The sequence below is a fragment of the Eptesicus fuscus genome, chromosome 4 (genome assembly GCF_027574615.1).
Source record: "Eptesicus fuscus isolate TK198812 chromosome 4, DD_ASM_mEF_20220401, whole genome shotgun sequence".
NCBI lineage: Eukaryota > Metazoa > Chordata > Mammalia > Chiroptera > Vespertilionidae > Eptesicus > Eptesicus fuscus.
The window spans coordinates 102867378-102874416 of record NC_072476.1 but is presented as its reverse complement, the minus strand read 5'-3'; positions in this window follow the sequence as shown (position 1 = coordinate 102874416).

Here is a 7039-nt window from a genome sequence, read left to right as displayed (position 1 = left end):
GGAGGAGCCTGCAACGGAGATATATGCCCTTGACCAGAACGGAACCTGGGACTTTTCGGTCTACAGGCCAATGCTCTATCCACTGGCTAGGGCTAAATCTTTTACGTGTTGCTGAGGAGACATCAGTACCAAGAAAGGACCAGGGACAAAGCAAAAGTAACTGGTTAGAAGTGGAAGTTTCTCACACAAAGGTTTATAACAAAAGAGAGGAAATCAGGGAGAGATGGAATGTTACCTTTTCATTATTTTTTTGGTAAGAACACCTTTTCCTTCAATTTGAGACTTACTGAAAAAGTGATTACAAACAAACACAGGCTTATACATCCATCCACAGCCTTACACTCATTCTTCATGCTTGTACACAAACATACCCACAGATAAACTCTCACAGAATCAGGGGTATTCATATACATGCTGAACTTCATATATGTTAAATTAAACACAAAAGAGAGGCTTATGTAGCTTGATGCATGGGGGAAGGTAGAACAGAGGCCACAAGGCTAAGAACTTGGAGATTTGATTGGGGGAGAAGGTTAAAAGATTCAATTTCCCACTCAATGAAACAACTAAAGTATTGATATGGTCACATTGGGGTGTGAAGAACAAGGAATCTTAACCTTTTGCACTTGGATGTCGAGTGTGACTCGACACGGTTAGCATTAGAATAAAGGAATCGAGAAAAAAGCAAGCGAGTGCAAAGGGTTAAACATGTCCCTTCCTCTTGAAGCATTGATGATGACGGTGTCTTCTCCCTCAGTTCCACCATCTGCCATTGAGGGCATGGACAGAGCAGCAGACACTGCAGGGTGCTGACTTAATGTCCATTACAATCCAATTATTTCTCACTGCCTCTGCTTTAGAATTTGTAATAAATGTAACTTGATTTCCTGATCTTCCTTGCAGCTACCAGTGAGCTTATAATATAGTTCAGACTAATAAAAGATAAGTGGACATCTGCTGGGGTGGCCTCTTCCTTTGGGGCACTGATGCTATTATGAGACTGCCCTTATGGGGCTACTGTACTGACCTGGCACTTCCAACCCCTGGACTTCTTACCCTAGCATAAGATTAAACTCAGCACCAAGGCTCTGTAGTCCAGTCTGTCACTCATCTCTGAATACAACTCCTAACTGACATAGGATGATAGGAGAAGCACAACATGGAAGAAAAAAGAGAAGAGAGACACAATGGGTGGAAAGCTAAGAAGGGTCCTCTGGAATATTCAGAAATAGAAAAAAATCACTTGCTTTGAACACAAGCACCAGATGACCATACAAAGAGTAAGTTCATAATTTGAATTTATATTATATCAGGGCAAAAATATAGATGAATTTATAATAATATGTAACTTTTTATCCAAAATTTTGTGGATTAGATTTCTTTCAGATATAGGGCTGGGTTTTTTTTGTTTGTTTTGTTTTTTGTTTGTTTGTTTTTTCAGTTTACACAGGGAGTATTTTTTTAATCTATTGAATTTAATATTGCAACCTTCTGTAGGGTCTGAATCAAGTAATGTAAATTGAGTTATACTAAGAAAGATTATAAGCCCGGCCGGTGTTGCTCAGTGGTTGAGCATCAACCTATGAACCAAGAGGTCAGGGTTTGATTCCCAGTCAGGGCACATGCCCAGGTTGTGGGCTTGGTCCCCAGTTTGGAGCATGTAGGAGGTACCCTATCAATGATTCCCTCTCATCATTGATGTTCCTATCTCTCTCTGCCTCTCTGAAATCAATAAAAATATATAAATTTAAAAAATTATAAAATTATATAAGAAATATTAAAAATGGTCTCATGATAGTTAAGTTCAGTGCTTGCAAATTAGTCATGAGAGACCATTTTGTTTCAGAGTTCTTTGGAGTTTAGATGTGTGGACAAGGTACTCTTAAGCTGTTGTAGTTAAACTTGTGTAGCATTTATATCAGGTACCCTATATACATTAATTTTTTAAAATTCCCATGGCAATGTTATGAGAGGGATGCTATGATTATTCCCATTTTACAGATAGAAAAACTTAGTTGAAGAGAAGTCATGTAACTTAGCCAGAGTCACCCAGCCAGTGATTGTGTTGGGATTTGAACACTATGGTACAGCATCAAACTCTGACTTAACCAGCATGCTGCACTGTTCCCCTAGGTAAAAATACAAACATATACAGGAAAAAGCTAAACCATGAAACAGACAGGTTAGAACTTCTTTTCTTTTTTTTACATTGCCTCTAAATAATATATGGCCAACTTTCACACATAATCTAATCAATTATATTATAATACCTCCAAAAATGTAATTTGTAGTTGGCCAAATGTTTATAAAGAATCTTCAGTTCTAGAAATAAAATAAGTATAGAAAGGAGGGAAAAGGAGAGGGACACAGAAAGAAAAAGAGGAAGGAAGGAAGGAAAAGAAGGAAGGAAGGAAGGAAGGAAGGAAGGAAAAAAGGAAAGAAGGAGGAAGTAAAGAAAGGAAAGGAATAAAAGAGAGAAAGAAAGCACAATTCATTTATCAAACTTGAGATGTGATAGAATATACAAAAGCAAAATGTATATATTCAACCAATATATATGACAATCAAAATTTATAAGTAAGATTTTAAATTGGGAAATATAGAGTAGTAATCAGCTTAAGTAAAACTGATAAAAGATGGCCTTTAGGAAGATGTGTTTTAAACCAAGATTTAAGTGATAAGAATAGAGTAGCAGAGTAAAGGCTTGTAGGAAAGCATGGAAATGGCAAGGAGGGCATTTTGTGTGGGCAAAATATGGTGTAAGCTGACTGGTTTGGGCCTGGTATCCCCCCTTCCCTGTCCCACAAAATTGATAGAAGTTGAGAACATTATTATGTAAGAAAAACAGATGTAGAGTCAATGAAAGAAAAAATATCTTGCAGCCTGAGTTGTCCAGTATTATTAGGTAAGGAAGAAATTAATTACTGAGATATATAGATTAGTCCATACTACGATGCTTCATATATTTTTTAATAGAAAAAGCAGAAAAAGGTATAGGAATCCTAAGAATGGGTAGACATCTCTATAGAAAATCTTTGTTTTAATCCTTAAGGTTTCAAAACTTAAAGAGAATTTCACAAACATGTCTCAGCAGATGTAGAGATTGACAGTGAAAAAGGGGGGACACCCATCAGGAGAAATTATCTTAAGGGTAATAAGAATTTAGAGGGGCTTCCCTAGCACGGGGATGAGAAGGCTTATTTTATTCAGATTTGCCATCTAAAGAACAATAGGTTTCGCTGATTAAAATTTTTAAGCATGAAAAAGATGCTGACACAATTTTTTCTCATTATTTTAGTTTTTAAGTCTCAAAACCAAACCACGATAACTCAAAGCCAGCTTAAGTTTTCAAATTAACATTTGCTACCAATTAGTTCATAATGAGTATTTGTCTGAAATGTTTAATGGCCATAAAAAAGCTTTTAAAATTGAAAAACTTTTATGTCGGGGACTTAGGTTACCCGGCCTAACTTATTAGTGCTGCAAGTTTGATCACCCAAAGAGTTCATGAGGTTTTAAGCAGGGGGCTTGGCTCTCACACAGGCTGGTGGAGCTCCCGCCTCTCTTTAAGGTCTTGCCTAGGAAATACTTTAAACAAAGGCAAGATCTCAATTGCTTGTTTTGTGCTTAAACCTCACACTAATCCCATTGCCCTCAGAAGAAAGTCTGTATGTGGACTGAGTGTGGGCTGCCATTCACAGAGCTACTGAGAAAAGGAAATGCCCCTTTATTTCATCTTTAAGTCCAGTTTTCTTAACGTTTGGGGTTTTTGTTTTGTTTTGTTTTGATTTGATTTTTTGGGTCTAATTAGTACCTCAAAGAATCCTTTCTGATTTTACTGGGAATGCTTTTAAGGTTTCACCATTAAATGCAATCTTTAAGTGTTTCTGTTCTTAGTTGATTAAGATTTTTTTTTTGGTTGTTTTCTTAATCCTAAATGAGTAATCTTATTGAATGCTATATAACAAACATTAACAAGGTCATAGGATTTTTCCATTTTAATCCATTCATGTGGTATCTTAGAATAATGGATTTTGTAATTAAGAATCGTCCATGCATTATTTGGGAAACCCACTTGGTCATGATTTTTTATTCACATTTTTGAATTCTATTTGCTGTTTTATTTAGGATTTTTGCACTTAAGTATAGTTGATATTTAATTCTTCTTTGAATATCAGGTTTATACACGTCTCAAAAATAAATTGAATGGCCTTTCTTATTTTTCTTATCTAAGAATTCAAAATTATTGCCATGAAGTAGGTTGTAGAATACCCTCATATTTTTTAATCATGTCTTTATCTGTAGTTATGTTCTTTTTCCTTTGTAATATTTATTTTCTCTTTTCCTTTATTTCCACTCTTATTTTTTTGCTACTATTTAAATGGAATTTACTGAGATTTTCTTTTCTAGCCTCTTGCATTTAATGCTGGATAATTATTTGTCTCTTTTCCCCTAATGTATTTATTTAAGGCTATAAATGTCCTTTTAAAATAATGATTTAGATGCATCCCAAGAGTTTTATTTTGTACCATTTCCAGTATTTTACATCTCTAGGTAGTTGACAATATTTTTCTTAATTACTTTTGTTGGGAGAGAAAGAAATTTTCCTCTACCCTCCTAGGTTCTTCCAGCAGGTCTAATAATTAAATCAACACGAGACAAATTAGCAAGACAAAAGAACTACATACATACATATAGGAACCCCACATACATGAGAGAATCAGAGACCCCCATATACATGAGAGGTTCAGAGAGAGGAGGTATAGATGTCATTCTGAGCTAAGGATGAAGTAAGGCACCTTGGGGCTTCAGAAGGGAAGGTCATGTGCGGGACGATAAGAGCACATGTTCAATAATAAAAAATTTGAACTCCCTATCGATAGGTCAGGAAAAATAATTCTGGTGATAACACTTATTATGGGGAAGGCCTCAATTGAAATTCTTTAAGGGAGAGGAACAAGTTTCTCTTGGACTTGCAGGATCTCCATGGCCTTCAGCTCAAAATACCCCCATGCAGAAGTGGCACATCTTGGGGAGGCCTGTTCTGAACTGCTTCACTTTTCAACCCATATTCATTTAGAATTTTTTTAAGGGAAATATAGTAAGCTTTTTCTTTTAGCTATATTTTATATATTAACATATGACCTGCATGATAGTGTATCTCTGGTTTTGTTAAAACCTCCTTTTATTCTGGCATTTTATGAATTTTTAATAGATTTAATTTTTGAAAAAAAATTATTTATTTTTAATATACAAAATCCCACATACAATTATTAGATTGATATATAAATATATTATTCTATTCTTTGTATGTATTTGTTGCTTTTTAACATAATTTTCCAAGAAATATTTAGGGAGATTATTTTTCAAATTGTTCTTATGATGCTATTTATTTGATGTATCTATTTTTTACAAATTTTATTTTTCAATTATACTTTATATTCAGTATTATTTTATATTAGTTTCAGGTGTACAGCATAGTGACTGGACAATCAGATACTTCACAAAGTGTTCCTCCTGATATTTTCAGTACCCACCTGGCAACATACATAGTTACACAATATTATTGACTATATTCTCTATGCTGTACTTTACATCCCTATGATTATTTTGTAACCACCAATTTTTACTTCTTAATCCCTTCACCTTTTTTACCCAGTACACCACCCCTTCCCTCTGGCAAGCATCAGTCTGTTCTCTGTATCTATGGGTCTGTTTCAATTTTGTTCATTAGTTTATTTTGTTCTTTAGGTTCCATATATAAGTGAAATCATATGATAGTTGTCCTTCTCTGACTGGCTTATGCTACTGAACATAATACCCATCCATGCTGTTGCAAATAGTAAGATTTCATTCTTTTTTTATGACCGAGTAATATTTCATTGTTTATATGTAGCATCACTTTTTTATCCACTCATCTGTTGATGGGCACTTGAGTTGCTTCTGTATCTTGGCTATCCTATCTAATAAAAGAGTAATATGAAAATTAACTGTCACTTCACGATAAAGATGGTGGCGCCTATAGCCAATAAGGAGGTAATATGCAAATTGACATGACAGAGATGGCGGTGCCAGCCAGAGCCACAGAGCCAGCTAGAGCAGGCGGGAGGATTGGCTTCCTTGGTCACCACAGCCGGCTCCATGGCCACCACCCAGACAAAGCCACAGTGGCAGGGCCGAGGCAGAGGCGGTTTGGGGCTATCAGGCCAGGAGGTGAGGGCAGTGGGGGTGATCAGGCCAGTGGTGGGGGAAGTTGCGGGCAAGCAGGCAGGCAGGAGAGGCCAGTTGGGGGTGAGCAGGCAGGTGGGGGGAGCAGTTGAGGGTGAGCAGGCCAGCAGGGGGGGCAGTTAGGGGTGAGCAGGCCAGCAGGGCGGTGTCAGTTGGAGCCATGCAGGCCAGCAGGGAGTGGCAGTTGGGTGTGATCAGACCAGCAGGAAGGGCAGTTTGGGGCAAGCATGCTGGTGGGGGGGGGCAGTTGGGAGTGAGCAGGATGGTAGGGGGGGGCAGTTGGGAGCAATCAGGGCAGTGGTAGGGGCAGTTGGGGGCGAACAGGCTGGTGGGGGGCAGCTGGGGGCAATCAGGCCAGCAAGGGGGGCAGTTGGGGGTGAGAAGGCTGGTGGGGGGCAGTTGGGGGTGAGCAGGCTGGCAGGCAGAGTGGTTAGGGGCAATCAGACAGGCAGGCAGGTGAGTGGTTAGGAGTCAGTGGTCCCGGATTGTAAGAGGGATGTCCGACTGCTGGTTTAGACCCGATTCCTGTGGGATCGGGCCTAAACCAGCAGTCAGACATCCCCCAAGGGGTACCAGATTGGAGAGGGTGCAGGCCAGGCTGAGGGACCCCCTCCTCCCCACCCCGTTCATGAATTTCATGCACCAGGCCACTAGTCCTATATAATAAAAGTGTAATATGCTAAGTGTCCGACCGATCAGTCGACCATTTGGTAGACCACTCAACCAGTCGCTATGATGAGCACTGACCATCATGGGGAAGACGCTCTGACCAGTAGGTTAGCTTGCTGCTGGGGCCCAGCCGATCAGGACT